The 23,802-nt window shown below is 46.5% G+C and overlaps 1 protein-coding gene across 1 annotated transcript in view; it reads left to right on the top strand.

Annotated features, from left to right (window-relative positions):
- Positions 1 to 9,064: 9,064 nt before the first annotated feature.
- The window catches only part of LOC145348669 (macrophage mannose receptor 1-like), a 109,149-nt gene continuing 94,411 nt past the window's right edge, over positions 9,065 to 23,802 (top strand). The window contains exons 1-2 of the mRNA XM_080196833.1: positions 9,065 to 9,150; positions 10,761 to 10,851. The gene's annotated coding sequence lies outside the window, so the exon portion shown is untranslated. The remainder of the gene's footprint in view (positions 9,151 to 10,760; positions 10,852 to 23,802) is intronic.

The following is a 23,802-nucleotide window of genomic DNA, read 5'->3' as shown; positions in this document are numbered from 1 at the left end:
CTGCCTTTCAAGTGGGAACTAAAGAACCCATGATCACTATTTTGAGGAAGAGCTGGGGATTTCTCCCACTCCCATGAGTGGGAGAAATATTCATTCCATAATCAGCAAACACAAGGCAGGTTATCTTGGCATTGCTGGGATCTAGCTGTGCCCAGAGAAGATCACTGTGTTTCCTCCATGATGACGCTTCAAAAGCTCTCCGGGACCACCTGAGGTCGTGGAAGACACCATACAAATGCAAACCTTTCTTCCTCATTCAAATTGCATCTTCAGGCTGTCTTTCAGCAGAGTAGGTTGCGTCTCAGGGCCAGAAGCTCCAGGTTCGAGTCCCAGCCAAGGACTTGATAGCTAAAGGAAAGTGCCTTTCTAATGTGGCCGAAACAGGTTGAGTGTGTTAACCTATAAATCCTTCTGAACACATCAATGGCTGGCAGTAAAAGCGGGAGAGACTCCTGGTTAGCCATCTTTAATATGGAATGGCATCCCTTCAAGCTATAGGCCCCTGACACCAGGCCCCAGACCTGTTCCAGGTAAAATCTTGTTATGGAAACTGATGAAAGTCTACCTTGGGCACGATTAGGTGTGGGAAATGAAACAAAACAAATTTATTTTTTATGTTCTCCTGGGAGAGATGGATAAACAGTGGGCAGGATGTACTGGGATTGGGACGGTGATAGGGATGGGGGCATGGTTGGGTTGAGGGTGGGGGGTGCGGTAGTTGAAAATTAATGCTGGGATGTCCCTCCCTGATTCCTGACTCCCACTTCACCATGGCAATGAATGTTAGCCTGACAGGTCAGTCCAACTCATTGATTCCATGCGGTGCCAACTTTTTGTTTTCATGAAGTGTTGGCCTGTCTCGGTTAGAAACAGATAGATGTTTTTGAATGCCTGGGAAAACACAGCAGGTCAGGCAGCATCTGTGGAGAGAAACAGAGGGCCGGATTTTCTCCCTTTCCACGGCATGTTTAGCAAAGGCCACAAATCATTTGTTGGTGGCGGGATCTTATGGACCCGCTGTTGCCAACAGGGTTTGCCGTTCGACGCAGCCCTCGTCACTGTTAGCTGGACGGTAAGGTCAAATTAGCGTGAACAGCAGCAAGATTTCAGCGAGAGTTAGCGTTTCATGTCGAGGTGACCTTCCATCATGAAGTCATTTAGCTTTTATTTCAGAATCCCAGCACCACCCTGCCCTACCCCGCTCCCCCCAGTCCCTCACTGACATTTGCTAACATTGCTCCCATTACTGGGTATTGCGAAGTCAAGCAGATTAAGGGATTTCCAGCAGCACAACCCAAACTGATCAACTCCAAATGTTACTACCACTGGGAACCCCCCTGGCAGGAAGGGCTGGAAAGTCCACCCTATGAGCAACTATGCAGCAGGTGGTCAGGAAAGCGAATGGGATGCTGGCCTTCATAGCGAAAGGGATTGAATATAAAAGTAGGGAGGTCTTGCTGCAGCTGTATAGGGCATTGGTGAGGCCGCAACTGGAGTACTGTGTGCATTTTTGGGCGCCGCACCTGCGCAAAGATATTTTGGCCTTGGAGGGAGTGCAGAGGAGGTTTACTAGGCTGATACCGGAGTTGAGGGGGTTGAGCTATGAGGAGAGGCTGAATAAACTGGGCTTGTACTCGTTAGAGTTTAGAAGAATGAGAGGAGATCTCATTGAGACGTATAAGATGATGAATGGGATGGATAGGATAGAGGTGGAAAGACTCTTCCCGCTCAAAAAAGACAATAGGACTAGGGGGCACAGCCTCAAGATAAAAGGGGGGCGGTTTAGAACGGAGTTGAGGAGGAACTTCTTCACTCAAAGGGTAGTGAATCTCTGGAATTCTCTGCCCGTTGAAGTGGTGGAGGCTGCCTCGCTAAATATTTTTAAGACGCGGGTTGATGGGTTTTTGATAGGAGAGGGGATTAAGGGTTATGGGGAGAGGGCGGGAAAGTGGAACTGAGCAGCGACAGATCAGCCATGATCTTATTGAATGGCGGGGCAGGCTCGAAGGGCTGGATGGCCTACTCCTGCTCCTATTTCTTATGTTCTTATGTTCTAACTTGGAGAGAGTCTGTACATAAGTTGTTCCATAAAACTATTCATTTACATCTGGGGTCTCATGACAAGTATGTTATTCTCTGGACACAGACCATTCAAGGCCTGGATAGAGTGGACTTGGGAAGATATTTCCATTAGTTGGAGAGACTAAGATCCAAGGACACAGCCTCAAAATGAAGGGATGACCCTTTAGAACTGAGATGAGGAGGAACTTCTTCAGCCAGAGGGTGGTGAATCTATGAAATTCATTGCTTCAGAAGGCTGTGGAAGCCAAGTCATTGAATGCATTTGAGACAGAGATAGGTTCTTGATTGATAAGGGGATCAAAGGTTACGGGGCAAAGGTGGAAGAATGAGGTTGAGAAAGTTACCAGCCCTGATTGAATGGTGGAGCAGACTCGATGGGCTGAAAGGTCTAATTCTGCTCTTATATTTTATGGTCTTGTTCTGTGTTTTACTGCCTTGGTCCTCTCCATCTGATGTCTTGCTTACATCATCATTGACACCATGGTCTCATTAACCCTTTGGGTAGGAATGGCAGCAGCCAATTTGTGCATAGCAAGCTCCCAGCAAGCAGCGGTGTGTGGATAAGCAGAAATAATCTGTTTTCTTTTTGTGACGTTGATTGACGGATAAATAATGGACAGGGAGAGCTCCAACTGTTTTTAGAGCCATTGAGCTTTACAGCACAGAAGAAGGTCCTTCAGCCCATCGTGTCTGCACCTGCCATCACGCACCTATTTATTCTAATCCCATTTGCCAGCACTTGGTCCATTGCTTTGCGTGCTATAGCGTTTCAGTGTTCATCTAAATATTTCTTAAACATTGTGAGGGTTTTCACTTCTATCACCTTTTCAGGCAGTGAATTTCAGATTCCCATATGCTCTGGGTGAAAAAACCCCCTCAAATCCCCTCTAAATTTTCTGCCCTTTACACTTTTGCTTGTGAAGCTGGCAGGCTCCAACCCCAATCCAGTATCTTAAGCACAGAAACCCAGGCTGACACTCTGGTGCCATACCAAAGGAGCACTGCTGTGTCTGATGAGCTGCTTAATGGAGGTACTGGTATCTGCCTTCTCAGATGGAAGTAGCAAATCTCTTGGCTGCTATTCGAAGAGGGACACAGGAAATTGGAATAGAGGCAGGCCATTTGGCCCTTCGAGCCTGCTCCGCCATTCAACCTGCTCATGGCTGATCCTCTATCTCAAAGCCACACTCCCACACTCTCTCCCTACTCCTTGGTGCCTTTAGAGCCCAGGAATCTATTTCCTTCTTAAATATGTTCAGCAACTTGGCCTCCACAGCCTTCTGTGGGTAGAGAATTCCACAGGTTCACTGCCCTCTGAGTGAAAAGATTTCTCCACATCTCAGTCTTAAATGGCCTATTCTGTACCCTGAGACTGTGACCATGTGTTCTACACCACCCCCCCACCCCCGCTCCCCCCCAAAACAGAGAAAACATCATTGCTTCTGATCATAACCTTCTTCCTTAACAGCATCACCCTGTATTATCCCCATAATCCTTAATGTCATTGGTGTATAGAAACTTATCCGCATCTGTTTCGAGCAGACACTGTGATCAAGCTTCCACAACCCATCCTGGGTAGAGAATTCCAAAGATTCACCATCTCCTGACTGAAAAAGTTTCTCCTCACCTCAGTACAAAACAGCCTCTTATCCTGAGACAGTGTCCACTCATTCTAGACAACCCCCCACCCAAAACCAGGGAAACATCCTTCCTACATCTACCCTGTTGAGTCCTGTAAGAAGCTGCAATGGCATCACCTCTCATTCTTCAAAACTCTAAGCAAAGACAGGCACACATCTTTTCAATCTTCCTTCATAGAACTACCTCGCCATCCCTGGGGATTAGTCTGCTGAACCTTCATCACCCTCCCCTCTTTGGCCAGTACATCCTTTAAGGGGAAGTGGGTGTAGTGGCATTGTCACTAGACTAGTAATCCTGAGACCCAGTGTAATGCTCTGGGAACCAGGGTTCGAATCTACTAAAGCAGATGGTGAAATTTGAATTCAATAAAAATCTGTAATTAAAAGTCTACTGATAACCATGAAACCATTGTCAATTGTTGTAAAAACCCCTCTGGCTCACTAATGCCCTTTAGGAAGGAAATCTGCTGTCCTTGTCCGATGTGGCCTACATGTGACCCCAGAGCCACGGCAACGTGGTTCTTAATTGCCCTCGGGGATGGGCAATAAACACTGGCCCAGCTACAATGCTCACAACCCATGAATGTGTAAAAAAAGGTCCTTCCTGAGGTAAGGAAGAGGAGCACTGTCACTTTACACTTTTTGGAATCTTCCTGTGCATAAAGTGGCTGCTCCGTTTCCCCTGCATTGTCTTAAAAAGAAGTGCTTTGTTGGCAAATAAATGCTCAAGAGGGGACCTGCAGTGGTGAAACGTGCTTTCGTTTGAAACAAAAATCTTTCTTTCTCAAGAATAGATGTGGAAAGAAACTTGGGAGTGACGCAATGGTTCAGGATGTAGAGTCTTGGCACCTGGGTAGTGGGTGGGTTGCGGTTTGGAGTTGGGATCCAGCAGTGGGGATATTGAGGGGATGGTGGGTTGTAGGTACTGATGGGTCCTATATATAACCTGAGCAGTTACAGATCACAGTTTGATTGCTGGATTATCTAATCACATTTGGGGTGTGTTGTAGACTGGGGGCGGGAGGGGAGGGGGCACTGCAATTATTTAGCAGCTCCCGATCACCATCTGGTCCTCATCTGCTCGATTGGCTGCTGGTATGAAGCTTGCAAACTGCGTTATTCACCCATCATTCTCCTAAACTCCAATGAGTATAGGCCATTGAGAACAGGGCATATAGACTCATGACCTCCACAACCTGGAAGGCAATGGCAGCAGAGGCATGGGGTCACCACCAGAATTGTTAAAGTACACAAGGAGGCCGCTTGGCCCATCGTGTCTGTGCCAGCTCTCTGAGCAAGCAGTAGTGCCATTCCCTTAACTTGCTATAGAACCATAAAAAAGTTACAGCACAGGAGGCCATTTGGCCCATCTTGTCCATGCCAGCCTGAGGACTCCCAGGTGCCCTTTCTATTCCTGCACCCAGCCCAAAGCCCTGTAGCTTACAGCACCTAAGGTACAGATTGAGTACACTAATCCTTGGCACAAAGAAGGCTGAGGGGTGACTTGTTAGAGGTGTACAAAATGATGAGCGGAAAAGATAGATAAAACCGGATAAAATTGTTTCACTTAGTGGTGAATTCTAGAACCAGGTGTAGAGGAGATATGAGGAAGAGCTTTTTTCCGCACAGCGGTGAATGTCTCCACCACCAACTTGGGGCAGCAAATTGCAGACATTCACCGCTGTGCGGAAAAAAGCTCTTCCTCATATCTCCTCTACACCTGGTTCTAGAATTCACCACTAAGTGAAACAATTTTATCCGGTTTTATCTATCTTTTCCGCTCATCATTTTGTACACCTCTAACAAGTCACCCCTCAGCCTTCTTTGTGCCAAGGATTAGTGTCCTCGGGCTGGCATGAAAAGACGGACTGAATGACCTCCTGTGTGGTGACTTTCCTATGGTTCTATACTGTGGGACAGTGAGAGCCGGTGGATGTGGTGTTTCTTGATTTTCAGAAGGCATTTGACAAGGTGCCTCACAAGATGTTATTACAGAAGGTCAGGGGGCATGGAGTTGGGGGTAGGGTGTTAGCGTGGATAGAGGATTGGCTGTCAAATAGGAGGCAGAGAATGGGGGTCAATGGGTGCTATTCGGATTGGCGGTTGGTGACTAGTGGAGTGCCCCAGGGGTCGGTGCTGGGGCCTCAGCTATTTACCATTTATATAGATGATCTGGAGGAGGGAACCGAATGTATGGTGTCGAAATTTGCTGATGACACCAAGATTGGTGGAACGGCAAATCGCGCGGAGGGTGTGGAGAGTCTGCAGAAGGATCTAGATAGGCTGGGCGAATGGGCCAGGAACTGGCAAATGGAATTTAATGTTGGCAAATGTGAGGTTGTCCACTTTGGTAGGAATAATGGTAGGAAGGACTATTACTTACATGGCGAAAAACTGCAACATGCGACAGTGCAGAGGGACCTCGGGGTCCTTGTGCATCAGTTGCAAAAACCCAGCCTGCAGGTGCAGCAGGTGGTCAGGAAGGCAAATGGGATGCTGGCCTTCATAGTGAGGGGGATTGAATATAAAAGTAGGGAGGTCTTGCTGCAGCTGTACAGGGCACTGGTGAGGCCGCAGCTGGAGTACTGTGTGCAGTTTTGGTCGCCACACTTACGCAAGGATATTTTGGCCTTGGAGGGAGTGCAGAGGAAGTTTACTAGGCTGATACCGGAGTTGAGGGGGTTGAACTATGAGGAGAGGCTGAATAAACTAGGCTTGTACTCGTTAGAGTTTAGAAGAATGAGGGGAGATCTCATTGAGACGTATAAGATGATGAATGGGATGGATAGGATAGAGGTGGAGAGGCTCTTCCCGCTCAGAAAGGACAGTAGGACTAGAGGGCACAGCCTCAAGATAAAGGGGGGGCGGTTTAGAACGGAGTTGAGGAGGAACTTCTTCACTCAAAGGGTGGTGAATCTCTGGAATTCTCTGCCCGTTGAAGTGGTGGAGGCTGCCTCGCTAAATATATTTAAGACGCGGGTTGATGGGTTTTTGATAAGCGAGGGGATTAAGGGTTATGGGGAGAGGGCGGGAGTGTGGAACTGAGCCACGACAGATCAGCCATGATCTTATTGAATGGCGGGGCAGGCTCGAAGGGCTAGATGGCCTACTCCTGCTCCTATTTCTTATGTTCTTATGTTATGTAGGAGGGAGGGGGGTGAGAGCAGTCTCATTTCAGTGAAGAAACTTCCCTGAAAGATCCCGTAAGTGCACCTTCAAGCGCAATAAGGGATGAGGAACAAATGTTGATCCTTGCACACAATTTCAGAATATATTCAAAGAGCATTTCCAAACGATGTAACATGTGGAAGGGGATGGAGTGGGGAAGGGTGATGTGAGGGTGAGGAGCTGGGAGAGAATGAGATCAGGGTTGCAACCTCCTGCCCATTGAGGCTTTAATTCACCCCCAACTTTCCCCGTGCCCACCCCCCCACCCCCGTCATACTCTCTCTCTCTCACCCACACACATACTTTAATCACAGCCTGTGGGAGAATTAAGGAATAAGACTGTCTCCAACTACGAACACTGCCAAACAGCTGTCGTGCCCTTGTTGCCAATGTTGCTGCCAAGACTCAACTGCTGGCAGGGCTCCAGGGGGATCAGGTTACGCTGACTCTGTTGGGGTGAGAGGCAGGGGTAGGTGGGGGAGGGAAAACAACAGCGAGGCAGTGCTGTTGGGAGCAGCTGTTCCTCCCTCCCCTCCCCCGGACACATTCCTGTGCTGACAGCTCACACGGCAGCTCTTCGCATTTTAAACCGTCCACATTCCTCCTTCACTCAAGCCGGCACCTCTTCTCATTTCAGCTGCATTCTGTTCCCACCACCCACCCCCTCCTTTTTACTATCCTCGTCCCTTCTCTCCATGTCATTGTACTTCCCCTCCTTCCTCATTGCTTCCCCTCCAACTCACTCTACTCCCTTCCAACCCATTCCTCTCCCCTCCTCTCACTCCCCCTCTTTTTACCTCCCACTCCTCTTCTCCCCCTCTCCTCTGCCTTTTTTCTCTTCCCTTCTCTCCTCCCCTCCTCCCCCCCACTTCTCCCCCTCCTCCTCTTCATTCCTTTCCTCCTCCTCCCCCTCCCTCCCTCCTCTTTTCTTCTACCCCTCCCCTCCCTCCTCTCCACTTCCCTCCTCTCCCCCTTCCACTTCCTGCTCCTTCCTCCTCCCCCCTCTTCTGCTCCCCTCCTCTCCCCTCCTCTCTCCCTTCTCTCCCCATCCTCCTCGTCCTCTTCCCCCCCTTCTCTCACCCCTCCTCTGCCCCCTCCTTCTTCTCTTCACCCATCTCCCCCATTTCCCGGGAGGAATGAGGAAGAGGTCTAGGCCACCTGTGACCCTATTGAGGCCCTTAAGTGGGTAGTTAATGCCCAATGAGGGCTCTCTTCCCACCTGCCTCCTCTCCTCCTTCCCTCTCCACCCTTCTCCTTTCTGCCCTCCCTTACTGATTAAAAATCTGTGTCTATCTAATCCTCTGGCCCTAGAGTCTCCTACACAGGGAAACAATCTTTCAGTATCTACTCTGTCAAACCTCCTGAGAATTCGATCTGTCTCAATAAGGTCGGCTTATTCTTCTGAACTCCAACGAGTATAGGCCCTACTTCTCAACCTCTCCTCATAAGAAAATCCCCCTATATCCAGGATCAACCGAGTGAACCTTCTCTGGATTTCTTCCAGTGTCATTATACCTTTCCTTATCTAAGGGGAACAAGACTGTTCACAGTATTTCAGACGTGATCTAACTGGTCTTTTTAAGTGGAGAAAGACTGCAGAAAGCTGTAACTCAGGGATTTAAGGTCCTCATTTGTAAATTGCAAGAAGTTAGAATGCAAGTTCAACAAGTAATAAGGAAGGCAAATGGAAAATTGGCCTTTATTTCAAAGGGAATGGAGCATAAAAAATAGGGAAGTCTTGCTAAAACTATACAAGGTATTAATTTGGTCACACCTGGAATACTCTGAACAGTTTTGGTCCCCTTATGAATTAATTGAATGTTGGAATAGACTCGATGGGCTGAATGTCTACTTCTGCTCTTAGGTCTTATGTGGTGAGCAAGATGGAGACTGCTCTTATCCGGCACGCATGGCTGAGACACACTGAGTGTAAACAAGAGCTGCTGCAGGATAGGGCACGTGTACACAGCTGCAGTGAGTGAGCAGATCGGCGAAAGTATTCCAGTGTTCTCCTGGCTGGCCTCCCCGCTCCACTCCAATCCCACCCCGCCTCATATTATCCTCCACCCTCCCCTCTTAATAGATCATTAAGCTAGGGCCGGTCAAGAGGCCAGAGTTGGAGAGAGTCTCAGAAGGTTGTCACTTTGAAGAGGATTACTGGGGGTGAGGGAGTGACAGAGACCGTGAGGGGATCATGGAGGGATTTGGAAAAGTGAGAGGAAATTTTTAAAGTGGAGACGTCGCAGGACTGGGAGCCAGGGTAAGTCAACGAGTGCAGGCCGGTGATGGGTGAACGAAACGCGACCTGTTACCAGTTAGGACGCAGGCAGCAGGGTTTCGGGTGAGCTCAGGTTTGCGGAGAGAGGGAAGGGTGGGGGATGATACGACGCGGGGTGGGATTGGGGTGAGGGGGGAGGCCATCCAGGAAAACACTGGAATACTTTCACCGATATGCCCACTCACTGCAGCTATGTACACGTGCCCCCTCCTGCCGCAGCTCTTGTTTACACTCAGCGTGTCTCAGCCATGTGTGCTGGATAAGAATGGTCTCCACCTTGCTCACCACATAGCTGCTCCACCACTGGAAAGATCCCCTCCTCGCCCACTCGCACTGACCTTGTGCGGAACTGTACAGAAGTGACTCCTCTGACAGAGGGAGAGAGCGAAAGAGGTTCTCAGCCCTGAGTTATTGACAGGGCTACAGCTGCTGGAGGCTGACAAGCCAGTGGAGAGAAGGTACAGCTGTTTACTGGAATGTTCCCCCTTCAATCCAATCAGTGCTTTCATGTGTAGTGGGATTTATACTAAAAGCAGCTGTTCTCTCAGCTGCATGTGTGTGTGTGTGTGTGTGTGTTTGTGTGTGTGTGTATGTATGTGAGTGCTTGTGTATATGTGTGAGCATGTGTGTGTGTGTGTGTGTGTGTGTGTGTGTGTATGTGACTGCGAGTCTGTGCGGGTGACTGTGTATTTTGTGTTTGTGTGTTTGTATGAGTGCTTGAGTGTTTGTGTGAATGTATATGTTTGTATGAGTGTTAGTGTATGTGTGTGTGTACGTGTGTGTGTGTGTGTGTGTGTGTGTGTGTATATGTACATCCAGATAGAATATATTGGTAGTCTTGGCTGTAGTTGCACTCATTTTCCGTAAGGCTCTGCCAGTGTAGCACTCATTACCATCCAGACGGAGCTGTCACTTTGGACCTATCCCTATGCTAATGATAGCTGTGACCCTGGTGGGTAACTCTGTCTCTCAGATCTGAGTCAGAAGATTGCGGCTTCAAGTCTTATTCCAGGGGTTGGAGAGCAAATTCCAGGCTGACCCTTCAAGTTCATGAATTGAGGCAGTGTTCTCTTTCTCTCTCTCCTCCCCTTACATGCTCTCCCTCTCTCTCCCCTCTCCCTCCCTCCCCCTCTCTTTCCCTCTCAGTCTCTCTCTCTGATGATCCCTCAAGGCTCAATCTACTCCCTGAGGTGGATGCGTAATATCTCATGGTGTTACTTTGAAGAAGAGCAATGGGGAGGCAGTGGGGTGAGGGCAGGTGGGCGGGTGCAGGGTGGGTATAGGCAAGGGGGTTAAAGTAGGGACGGGGGCTGTCAGATGGACTTCTCCCTGGTGTCCTGTGCCAACACTTGCCCTTTGACCATCACCAATCTGAACTGACTGTCCGTTCATTACCTACAATGGACTTTGTGGGATCTTGATGTGTGCATATGGCTTGCCGTGCAGCCTGCAGTACCATAGCAACTGCCAACTCATAGTCTGCTCCATTGGCTGGGGGAGGAGGGGGGAGGGGGAGGTTGTGTATGTGAGTTCAGAATGTCCTGGGGTGGTAAAAGGTGCTATATAAATGCACATCTTTCTTTTTTTTCCAGGACTCAGGGAAAAGTTGAGGAAAAATAGTATCACTGCATGGAAAGGAAAGCAAGACTATAACCCACAAGGGGGAAATGGATAGAAGGAGATGTGAGTATTGTGAGAGATTTTGAGGTTTATTTATTAGTGTCTCAAGTAAGGTTATATCAACACTTCACTGAAGTTACTGTGAAAATCTCCTAGATGAAGCAGGGTTGGGGGCTGAGTGGCCTCCTTCACTATGTGTTGTGGGAAAATCACCACTCCGAGTCAGATTTAAAGATTCAGCATGTAGTTTATCGGACAAAGCTTTGGGAGAAGCACTGGGGTCTCCACAGTGCTCGCAGTCACCTTCTCAACTTTAAAATGGCAGCTGAGCTTCTTTTATACATTTTCGAATAGTGGACAAGTAAGGACATCAGCAGTTAGCATGTCGTTATACATTTCGGAGAGTAGACAAGTACAGACATTAGCAGTTATCACATTGTTATACATTTATGCCCTTCTTTCAACGACTGATTTTGTTAACAAAACTCATTGTTTTGGTTCTGCCTTATCTCAAGCTAAGGTGATCATCTGGGCCTCAAGGTCTGATTTATTTCCTGTAGTAATTAGACACTAACAAGATTTAACTCATTGTGCAATGTCTGTGCCTAAGTCAGCACATCTTAATGTCTTTTCACAGAGTCCATTTTGTGCCAGGTAACCATCTTGTATCTCTTAATTTCGGGTTTACTCCAATATTATGTGTGCATTAAGATGCACGCCAGGGGTCTCCCGACAGCGGAGCGATGTACCTGAGCTCTGTAGAAGCAGAGAAGGGGCAGTGCATCATTCTTTAGCATGGACAGCCTGCCCCCTTCAGGACATTCACTCCTGCCATACAAAGAGTGGGCGCATTTGCTTGCCCTGCAACTGATCTTGTGCTCCGCCGAAGGTTGATTGGCTAGAAATGGAACACCCACCCTCCCTCAACTGAGAAGAAGCTGCACCTCAGAGAATTGTCGTCAAAGCTGATAGGTTAGCAGCTCTCTAGTGTCCCTACTGCACCACAAGAGGCATGGCCTGTGCCGGGTCTGCAAGCAAGCCCTCGAGCCCATGCCCTGGGATGCCAGGACCAGCTTCGTTTTGGGGGGTAGTGGGATTAGCGTAGGCCTGCGGATAGTGCAGCTGGGGGTGTGGGGTGGGGGGGAACGGTCTGATTGTTGGCAGAGAGGCTGGTGTGAGGGAGGGGGGGGAGGGAGGGCTGTCCTGCAGTTTATCGGATGTCAAGGTTCCTTAAACCGTCCAATTATTTTCAGATCAAGGCAAAATACTGCGGCTGCTGGAACCTGAAGCAAAAGCAGAAAATGATGTAAAATCTCAGCATCTGTGGAGAGAGAACAGAGTTAAAGTTAATTTATTAGTGTCACAAGTAAGGCTTACATTAATGCTGCAATGAAGTTCCTGTGAAATTCCATGAATCACCATACTCTGGTGCCTGTTTGGGTCAGTGCACCTATTCAGCACATCTTTCAGAATGTGGGAGTGGAAACTGAAGCACCCAGGGAAACCCACGCAGACAACATGCAGACTCCACACAGACAGTGACCCAAGCCAGGAATTGAACTTGGGTCCCTGGCGCTGTGAAACAGCAGTGCTAACCACTGTGCCACTCAGGATGCTCTGATGAAGCATCATCCAGACTCAAAGTGTTGGCTCTATTTTCTCTGCACAGATACTGTCGGACCTGCTGAGATTTTCCAATTATTTTCAGACATTCCCCATATCCCAGAGATCATCCGGCCAACCGCTGCATTGAGGCTAGCTGGGGAATGGCCCTTAAATATGGTTAATAATTGACCACTTGGCCTCAGTCAGGATAAGGGAGGATGAGTTGGCCAAGGCCTTGCCTGCCCCAGCGTAAAACTGCAGAAAGTTTTGGAGCACGGGAATTCAGTGGGAGCCCATCCGAGGAACTTTACACTCCCTGCCACCCCCGACTGACAAACCTGCCGGCACAGATGTGGCACGTGGAATATAATATTCTGCCCATTAGGCCAAATGACCAAAAGCCTTGTCGAAGAGGTTGGTTTTAACGAGTGTTGTTACAGCTTTGGCAGAAAGCAGTAATGTTTTTATTTTCTGTCAGAGCTCTGAAATCCAGGTGTTCCCCAAAAAATGGAAGCCACAAGGTAGGCAGATGAAATCATAAGAAGTTCACTACACAAAAATCAAAGAGCTACAAGGATAGATTGGCACTGTTTTCCTTGGAGAAAAGACGGCTGAGAGGAGACTTGATTGAGGTAATTACGATCCTGAGGGGTGTGGGCAGGGTTAGTAATGAGAAACTGTCCCCACTCAAGACAGCATCAAGAACTTGAGGGCACAGATTCAAAATAATGGGCAAAAAGAGTAAACGTGATGTGAGAATTTTTGCTTTCCCTCTCTCTCTCTCTCTTTCTCACAGTGTCAGCTCCTGGCTATTCCAGGAATCCACCTCACTGTTCGGAATCCCTCATCTAACAAAAAGTTTAAGTACTTTTAGGCAACAGATAAAATTTCAACAGGATATTGTTTGATAAAAATGTTTTCATTTCTGTAAATAACTTGTTCTCAAACCTGAAACCTAAGCTGTCTGAATCTAAAATTGCACCCTTATCTTAACTTGATCCCCCCTCCCACCATTGTTTATGCACCAGGCAACTTGATCACATGATTATTTACTGGAAACTAAGTGCTTCACTAAAAATCATACTCTTCTTGAGCCACTGCAGTCCAACTGGTGTAGATAAGACAACAATAGAACCATAAAATCCCTAGAGTACAGCATTTTACCCAGGTCCTCCCCTTCCTTCTATTTCTGTACCCTTAAGCATTTACCATGGATAATGTATCTCACCTACACATCTTGGGACCACCTGGAAGAAACTCACACAGACACTGAGAGAACATGCAAGTGGTGGTGTATTTCCAAGTCAGAATGTTGTGTGACTTGGATGAAAGCTTCGATGTTGCCGAGGGGATAGGGGAGGCATTGGAAGCAGAGTCTTTGAATGTTTTTTTTAAGGCAGAGCTGCATAGATCCCTGATTAATAAATGGGTTTGCAGTACGGGGCTTGAGTTTACAGTCAGATCAGCCATGATCTTGTGGAATGGCAGAGCAGGCTTGAGGGGCTGAGTAGCCTACTCTTGCCCCTAATTCGCATATTCAAATGAAAGAAGCCCAAGGATCTATTCTTGGGTGATACCAGAGGCAATGGTGCAGGAGCAGAAGGTGGTGGTGTGGTGGTATTGTTGCTGGACTAGCACTCCCAAGACCCAGGTTCAAATTCCACCATAGCAGATGGTGAAATTTAAACTCAATGAAATATCTGGAATTAAAAATCAACCGCTGACCATGAAACTATTGTCGATTGTCGTAAAAACCATCTGGTTTACTTATGTCTTTTAGGGAAGGAAATCTGCTGTCCTTACCTGGCCTGGCCGACATGTGACTCCAGACCCACAGCAATATGGTTGATTCTTAAATGCCCTCTGAAAACCACTCAGTTGTATTCAACCGCTACAAAGAAAACAGACCACCCGGCTTGGACCTAGGCACCGGAAGTGACAACTGCAAAGCCCTCCTTGCTAGCAGAGCTAGTGCCAAAATTGGGAGAGCCATGTCACAGACTGGTACCTACACTTCAGGGACTTACTTCAGCGGTTCAAGAAGGCAGCTCACCACCACCTCCTGTAGGGCAGTTAGGGATGGGCAATGAATACAGGGCTGAGCCAGAGACACCAACATCCCCTAAGTGAAGTTAAGAAAAGGAAATCTGAGGGATTCTGTGATGGGAGATAAGACGAGCAAGTCCCAATCAGCTGGGTGTCAATGAAGAAGCTTTGAAGGCAGATGTTGTCAATTGTGTCAAAACCTTCAGTAGAGATTACAAAGTGAGTAAGATGTAAAAGGAGTTGGCATTAAATGAGGACCTAAGGTCCCCTCAATATCTGAAATATAACTTTGAGTGATGGTTTAAGATGAAATAGATTACATGACCTTCACTGAAAATTCTTTTCTCAGTAGTTACAGCATTTACGTACCATCCTGAATGTAGTGAAATGCTTCCTCAAGGCGCTTCACAGGAACGCTACTTAGACAGAAATTGGCACTAATCCATTTCACAGAACCTCAGAACTGTTACAGTGCAGAAGGAGGCCATTTGGTCTATCATGTCAGTACCGGCTCTCCAAACAAGCATCATGACTTAGTATCATTCCCCTGCCTTTCTCCTGTGACCTCTGCACATTGTTTTTATTCAAAAAATCATATTATGCCCTCTTGATTGCCTCCACCACACTTCCAGGCAGTGCATTCCAGATCCCAATCACTCGCTGTGTGGAAAAGTTTTTTTCCCACACCACATTCACTTCTTTTGCAAACCTCTTTAAATCTGTGCCCTCTCGTTCTTGATCCTTTTACGAGCGGGAACAGTTTCTCTCGAACTACTCTGTCCAGCCTCCCGCATGATTTTGAACATCTCTATCGAATCTCCTCTCAGTCTTCTTAATTCCAAGCAGAACAGTCCCAACCACTCCAATCTATCCTTATAACTGAAGTTTCTCGCCCCTAGAAGAATTCTTGTGAACATAGACAGGACAGATGAGGTGACCAGACACACTGCAGTCGAAAACTGTAATTGACTTCATTGAGGGACAAGTGACCTGAGGCTTCTGTGTGACAGAAGGCACTACCTAAAGCTCTCCGTCTTTAAACGCCCATGGGGTATGTTAGCACTACGCCTTAATGGAGGCTGGAAGAGAAAGGCTCACAGCAGTGTAAAATTCTGAGTTGACTGCACCCAGAGCATTGAGTGACAGTTCATGTTCACGAGAATGATCCCAGGAATTAATGGGTGAAGTTTGGTTGCTGGGGGAAGAGTTGATGGAATTGATTGAACAGCCCCAGCAAAGGGCTGGCACAAGTTTGATGGACTGAAAGACCTCTCTTTTGCTGTAGTTTCCTCCGATTTTTACTTGGAGTTGAGGATTGGTAAGAGAGAAAGACTAGGCAAGTCTTAGTGTGGAAGCACTGCCACCTGCTGTCTGAAACTATTCATTACATGAGCAAAATACAAGAGGCGTTTTGGAATTGTTGCTTATATTAGTGGACAAAACTTTTAGCGCATTTACATTGCATTTGTCTGGCCACTGTTTTGATAAATTCCGTGTATTCAAATACCCTATGGTGCCTCACAGGAATGCTCCTAACACCAAACCAAAGGTATTAGGACAGACGTCCAAAAACTTGGCCATACAATTCTTGCAGTGCAGAAGTGCCCATCGGATCTGCACCAATTTTCCATTAGAGCATATCACAGAGGCCCTATCCCTGTAACCGCACCTACTTGCATGGCCAATCCACCTAACCCACACATGTTTGGACTGTGGGAGGAAATCGGAGCACCCAAAGGAAACACATGCAGACACGGGGAGGACATGCAAACTCCACATGGACAGTCACCCGAGGCCAGAATTGAGCCTGAGTTCTTGGCGCTGTGAGACAGCAGAGCTAACCACTATGCCACTGTGTTGGCCAAAAGAGGCAAATTTGTATAAAAGCGAAGTATTGAGCATACGGAGATTTGCAATGATAACAGAAAATGCTGGTAAAACTCAATAGGTCTGACAGCATATGTGGACAGAAAGAGAAAGAGAAACAGAGTTAACGTTTTGAATTGTTGATTCTTAAACGCCCTTCTGAAATGGCCTAGCCAGCCTCTCAGTTCAAGTGCACACAGAAACAGAAAATGCTGGAGAAACTCAGCAGGTCTGACGGCATCTGTGGAGAAAGAATAGAGCCAAAGTTTTGAGTCCGTGTGACCCTTCTTCAGAGCTGAAGGCAAAGAAAATCAGATAAGATTTAAACCATGAGGGTGATGGGTGGGGGAGGGCGTGTTGCTGGGGGGTGGGGGTGCTGTAATTGGACAATGGGAATGGGAAGTGCAGAGGGTTGTGATAAAAGCTGAGAAAGGTGTTCAAAGCATCCATTAAGTGATCAGGATGGTGAATGGCAGAACAAAAGTACAGATTGTTATGAGACTACCTGAGGAACGTGGCAGTTTTCCTGGGAGGTGTGGTGGGGAGGTGGTTGGAGACAAGATGGAGAGCAAGAACTGGAAAGTCTAAAATAAGAATAAAAAGTGATAAAAATGGTTGAATGAGATGAAAAGAACAAACAAAATGAAATAAAATAAACGGTAATGTGGTGAAGGTGCAGGAGAGGTCTATAAAATAATGAGGGGCATAGACAAGGTGGACAGTCAATATCTTTTCCCAAAGGAGGGGAATCTAAAACTAGAGGGCATAGGATTAAGGTGAGGGGGAGAGATACAAAAGTGTCCAGAGGGGCAATTTTTTCACACAGAGGATGGTGAGTGTCTGGAACAAGCTGCCAGAGGTAGTAGCAGAGGCGGGTACAATTTTATCTTTTAAAAAGCATTTAGATAGTTACATGGGTACGATGGGTATCGAGGGATATGGGCCAAATGCAGGGCAATTGGGATTAGCTTTGAGGCTTTTAAAAAAAGTAAAGGTGGCATAGACAAGTTGGACCAAAGGGCCTGTTTCCATGCTGTAAACCTCTATGACTCTATGAGAGAGTTCATTCTCTGGAGTTGATGAACTCAATGTTCAGTCCAGAAGGCTCTAACGTGCCCAATCGGAAGATGAGGTGCTGTTCCTCCAATTTTCATTGGGGTTCACTTGAACATTGCAAAAGTCTAAGGACAGGAGAGTAGGGTTGTGTGTTGAAATGACAAGTGACAGGAAGGTCTGGGTTCTGCTTGCTGACGGACCAAAGGTGTTATGCAAAGCAGTCACCCAATCTGTGTTTGAACATATAGAACATAGAACAGTACAGCACAGTACAGGCACTTCGGCCCTCAATGTTGTACCGAGCTATGTCCAAACCCAATATCAAGCTATCCCACTCCTTATAATTCTGGTGTGTTCCATGTGCCTTTCCAATAATGGCTTGAAAATTCCTAAAGTGTCCGACTCCACTATCACAGCAGGCAGTGCATTCCACACCCCAACCACTCTCTGAGTGAAGAATCTACCTCGGACATCCCTCCTATATCTCCCACCATGAACTTTATAGTTATGTCCCCTAGTAACAGCTACATCCACCCGAGGAAATGGCCTCTGCACGTCCCCTCTATCTATACCCCACATTATCTTATAAACCTCTATTAAGTCACCTCTCATCCTCCTCTGCTCTCAAGAGAAAAGCCCCAGTTCCCTCAACCTTTCCTCGTAAGACCTACCCTTCAAACCAGGCAGCGTCCTGGTAAATCTCCTCTGCACTCTCTCCAATGCTTCCACATTCTTCTTACAGTGAGGTGACCAGAGCTGAACACAATATTCCAAATGTGGTCTCACCAACGTCCGGTATAGATGAAGCATAACCCCATGGCTGTTAAACTCAAAGCCCCTGTTAATAAATGCTATCACACTATAAGCCTTCTTCACGGCTCTATCCACTTGAGTGACAACCTTCAGAGATCTGTGGATAAGAACCCCAAGATCTCTCTGTTCCTCCACATTCCTCAGAACCCTGCCATTGACCCTGTAATCTGCATTCAAGTTTGTCCTACCAAAATGAATCACCTCGCACTTATCAGGGTTAAACTCCATCTGCCACTTTTCGGCCTAGCTTTGTATCCTATCAATGTCTCTTTGCAGCCTACAAGAGCCTTCCACCTCATCCAGTACTCCACCAATCTTGGTGTCATCAGCAAATTTACTAACCCACCCTTCAGCCCCCTCTTCCAAGTCATTGATAAAAATCACAAATAGCAGAGGACCCAGCACTGACCCCTGTGGTACACTGCTGGTAACTGGCCTCTAGTCTGAAAGTTTTCCTTCTGCCACCACCCTCTGTCTTCTATGAGACAGCCACTTACTTATCCAATCGGACAAATTTCCTTCTATCCCACACCTCCTTATCTTCTTCATGACCCTACCATGGGGAACCTCATCAAAGGCTTTACTAAAAATCCATGTATTCGACATCAACTGCTTTACCTTCGTCTACACACTTAGCAACCTCCTCAAAGAATTCAATCAAATGTGTGAGGCAGGACTTACCCCTCACGAAACCGTGCTGACTATCCCAGATTAAGTTGCATCTTTCCAAATGGTCATAAATCCTATCTCTCAGGACCCTTTCCATTAACTTACCAACCACTGAAGTAAGACTAACTGGCCTATAATTACCAGGGTCATTCCTATTTCCTTTCTTGAAGAGAGGAACAACATTCGCCACTCTCCAGTCCTCTGGCACAATCCTCGTGTACAGTGAAGACCCAAAGATCAAAGCTAAAGGCCCCGCAATCTCATCCCTTGCCTCCCAAAGTATCCTAGGATGTATCCCATCTGGCCCAGGGGACTTATTGACCCTCAGGTTTTCCAAAATTGATAATACATCTTCCCTTAGAACATCTACCTCCTCCACCCTATCAGCCTGTATCTCTCACTCATCCTCAAAAACATGGCCCCTCTCCTTAATGAACACTGAAGAAAAGTATTTATTCAATGCCTCACCTATCTCTTCTGACTCCATGCACAAGTTTCCACTACTATCCTTGACTGGCCCTAACCTCACCCTGGTCATTCTTTTATTTCTCACATAAGAGTAAAAAGCCTTGGGGTTTTTTTTTATCTGACCTGCCAAGGACTTATCATGCCCCCTCCTAGCTCTCCTAAGCCCCTTCTTTAACTCATTCCTAGCTACCTTGTAACCCTCAGGTGACCCAACTGAACTTTGGTTTTTCATCCTAACATACGCTTCCTTTTTCCTCTTAACAAGACATTCAACCTCCTTTGTGAAACATGGTTCCCTCACTCAGCCATTTCCTCCCTGCCTGCCAAGGACATACCTATCAAGGACACGCAGTATTTGTTCCTTGAAAAAGCTCCACTTTTCGTTTGTGCCCATACCTGACAGTTTCTGTTTCCATCTTATGCTCCCTGATTCTTGCCTAATCGCATCATAATTACCCCTGCTCCAATTATAAACCTTGACCTACCGTGTGACCATATCCCTCTCTATTGCAATAATGAAGGGCACCGAATTGTGGTCACTATCTCCAAAGTGCTCTCCCACAAACAAATCTAACACTTGGCCTGGTTCATTATCCAATACCAAGTCCAAGGTGGCCCCGTCTCTTGTTGGCTTATCCACATATTGTGTCAGGAAACTCTCCTGCACACACTGTACAAAATGTATCCCATCCGAACTATTCGACCTATAAAGATTCCAATCAATATTTAGAAAGTTAAAATCACCCATGATAACTACCCTGTGACCTCCACACCTATCCATAATCTGCTTTGCCATTTCCTCTTCCACATCTCTATTACTATTTGGGGGCTTATAGAAAACTCCTAACAACATGACCGATCCTTTCCTATTTCTAACTTCAGCCCATATTACCTCAGTAGGCAGATCGCCCTTGAAATGCCTTTCAGCAGCTGTTAAACTATCCTTGATTAACAATGCTACTCCTCCACCTCTTTCACCGCCTTCCCTACTCTTACTGAAGCATCTATACCCTGGAACTGCCAACAACCATTCCTGTCCCTGTTCTAACCATGTCTCTGTAATGGCCACAACATCATAGTCCCAAGTACCAATCCAAGCTCCAAGTTCAGCTACCTTATTCCTGCTGCTCCTTGCATTGAAGTAGATACACTTCAACCCACCATCCTGTCTGCCTGTACACTCCTGCGACCTTGATACCTTCCTCAGTACCTCACAACCCTCACTGGCTTTTGGATTACATCGCATTTTCCCATCCCCCTGACAAATTAGTTTAAACCCCCCTGAAAAGCCGACGCAAATTTCCCTCCCAGGATATTAGTGCCCTTCTGGTTCGGGTGCAAACCATCCCGTTTGTACAGGTCCCACCTTCCCCAGAATGTGCTCCAATTATCCAACTAAATGAAACCCTCTTTCCTACACCATCCCTGCAGCCACGGTCTCTCTGATGTAGAGTAGACTGCATTAGGAGCAGCGAATGAAATAGACTAGATTAAAGTAGGTGCATGTGAAGCATACATAACACAAAAGGAACACCTTTATCTGTGAGCACATTAGTGTAACCAAAAGATGCTGTGTTGTTGTGCAGATCGTTAGGAGGGAGTTTGTTTTGGAAGGTGCAACAGGTACAGTTGGAGCTGGAATGTTCCGGAAGATTGCTGCACTCTGTTCTTTGTTTTCCCTCTAGCTTTTGAGGAAGCCTTCAGACTGTTCTTCGCCCTAAACAATCTTAAGAAAAAATCTTATTTATAGTTCAGAAAAAATAATTTTAAGCAATTAAATTTTTACTTATTGAAATTTGTGCTCCCTATAGTGGAGATTTTGATTTTTGGTGGACTTTTTTTCCCCCCTGATGTAACAATAGTAATTGCAGAACAGGTTGGGATAACAACTTCAGAGAAGGTGATTTAAGCCACAGTGAAGCAACAGGTTTGATTTGATTTATTATTGTCACATGTATTGCTACACAGTGAAAAGTATTGTTTCCTGCACACTATACAGACATAGCATACCATTCATAGAGAAGGAAAGAAGAGAGTGCAGAATGTGGAGTTACAGTCAAAGCTAGGGAGAAGAGAAGATCAACTTAATTTAAGGCAGGTCCATTCAAAAATCTGACGGCAGCTGGGAAGAAACTGTTCTTGAGCGGTTGGTATATGCCCTCAGACTGTTGTATTATTTTCCCAACAGAAGAGGTGGAAGAGACATTGTCCAGGGCGCATGGGAAACTTGATTATTCTGGCTGCTTTGCCAAGACAGTGGGAAGTACCAACAGAGTCAATGGATGGGAGGCTAGTTTACGTGATAGACTGGGCTATGTTCACAACTCTTTGTAGTTTCTTGTGGTCTTGGACAGAGCAGGAACCATACCAAGCTGTGATACATCCAAAAAGAATCCTTTCTATAGTGTTGTGGGAAATATACCACTTCAGAGTCAGACATGGAGGTTTTAACAATACAGTTTTATTTCGGACAAAGCTTTGGGAGAAAGCACTGGTACTCTGCGGTACTTAGCAACTATCTTCTCAGCTACACAATGGTAGTTGATCATTTTTATACCTTTTAGACAATCGGCAGTATGGACATTGGCCGTTAACACATCATTACAATTTGAATGGACAGATATGGGCATTGACAGTTCGCACATCGTTGTAAGCAGACAGGTATGGACATGGACAGTTAACATATCATTGTTCATAGAATGGATACATTTATGCAGTTATGTCTTTATCAATGATTGGTTTCGATCTATACATTCAGTGGCTGATCTTGTTACATTTATGTACTTACGTCCCCATCTGTGGCTGATCTTATTATCAGGCTCATTGTTCTGGTCTAGAGTGCCTCAAGCTCTGACCAGCTTCCTGCAGCAATTCAGATACTGCAGGTTTTAAACTTTTGTGTAATTGTCTGTGCCTAAAGCCAGTGCCTCTTAATGTCCCTTTCCAGGTAACCATTTTGTGTGCCGGGTAACCACTTTGTGTCCGTCACTTTTAATTCCAGCATAATACTCCCCCTTTTTGGTCAGGATTATTAATTAATAATCCCCAGACCAACAACTGCATCTTCACAGGTAGATGTCCATTTTCTTCTTTCTTCGTAGCTTTCAACATCTTCAGGGGTTCCCATCATGTACTTTCCTTGATGGTTACGCTGGCTCCTGGCACAATTCGTGTCACCATTGCTTTACAACAGACATTAAGGCATCCAACAACTAGGCAACAGACAATTACAATTGCAATGAGTACGATCAGTCCATGCAGTAAACAGGGTCCCCAGGATCCCCCCACTAGCCATTCCAGCCAGCTACTCCCTTTCTTGGGTCCCTGTCTGAAGTCATCAAACTGTTTTAGAAATATAGAAAAGTTATAGCACAATAGAGGCCCTTCGGCCCACAAAGTTGTGCTGAACATGTCCCTACTTTAGAGATTACTAGGCTTACCTGTAACCCTCTATCTTACTAAGTTCCATGTACTTATCTAAAGGTCTCTTAAAAGACCCTATCAAATCCGCCTCCACCACCGTTGCCAGCAGCCCATTCCACGCACCCACCACTCTCTGAATGAAAAACTTATCCCTGACATCTCGTCTGTACCTACTCCCCAGCACCGTAAACCTGCGTCCTCTTGTGGCAACCATTTCAGCCCTGGGAAAAAACCTCTGACTATCCACTTGATCAATATCTCTCAACATTTTGTACACCTCTATCAGGTCACCCCTCATCCTTTGTCTGTCCAAGGAGAAAAGGCTGAGCTCCCTCAACCTATCCTCATAAGGCATGCTCCCCAATCCAGGCAACATCTTGTAAATCTCCTCTGCACCCTTTCTATAGCTTCCACATCCTTCCTGTAATGAGGTGACCAGAACTGAGCACAGTACTCCAGTTGGGGTCTGACCAGGGTCCTATATAGCTGCAACATTATCTCTTGACTCCTAAACTCAATTCCTTGATCGATGAAGGCCAGTACACCATACGCCTTCTTAACCACAGCTTCAACCTGCGCAACTGCTTTAAGCGTCCTATGAACTTGGACCCCAAGATCCTCCTGATCTTCCACACTGCCAAGAGTCCTACCATGAATATTATATTCTGCCATCCTATTTGACCTGCCAAAATGAACTACTTCACACTTTTCTGATGTTATTAATGACTTGGATAATGTTGTAGGATTCATCTGTGACATGGGTTATGCATTTGTTGCCTATGATTGGACATACTCCCCCCTGTTGCGCTAACTGATAGTCTACTGCATATCATGTCTGCTGTGTGTATAATCTCAGTTCAGCCATTTCTTGGTTGACAGCCTCCAGTGCCTTTGAAGTGCTGTTTCCCAGGACTGTTACTCCACAAACAATATGATTCCTATTTTTTGGACTGATTACTGCTGCTGCACCCCTACCCCCTCTCAGAGATAGGGCTCCAAGGAACCTGTATCCCAGTGATGATCCCATTGTGCCGGGGGTTTCCCAATCAGCGCAGAATTCTTTGCTGA

This window comes from Carcharhinus amblyrhynchos, chromosome 9, assembly GCF_965287045.1.
Source record: "Carcharhinus amblyrhynchos chromosome 9, sCarAmb.v2.hapA, whole genome shotgun sequence".
NCBI lineage: Eukaryota > Metazoa > Chordata > Chondrichthyes > Carcharhiniformes > Carcharhinidae > Carcharhinus > Carcharhinus amblyrhynchos.
Note: the sequence above shows the minus strand (reverse complement) of the source record. Positions and strands in the feature narration are given on the sequence as shown.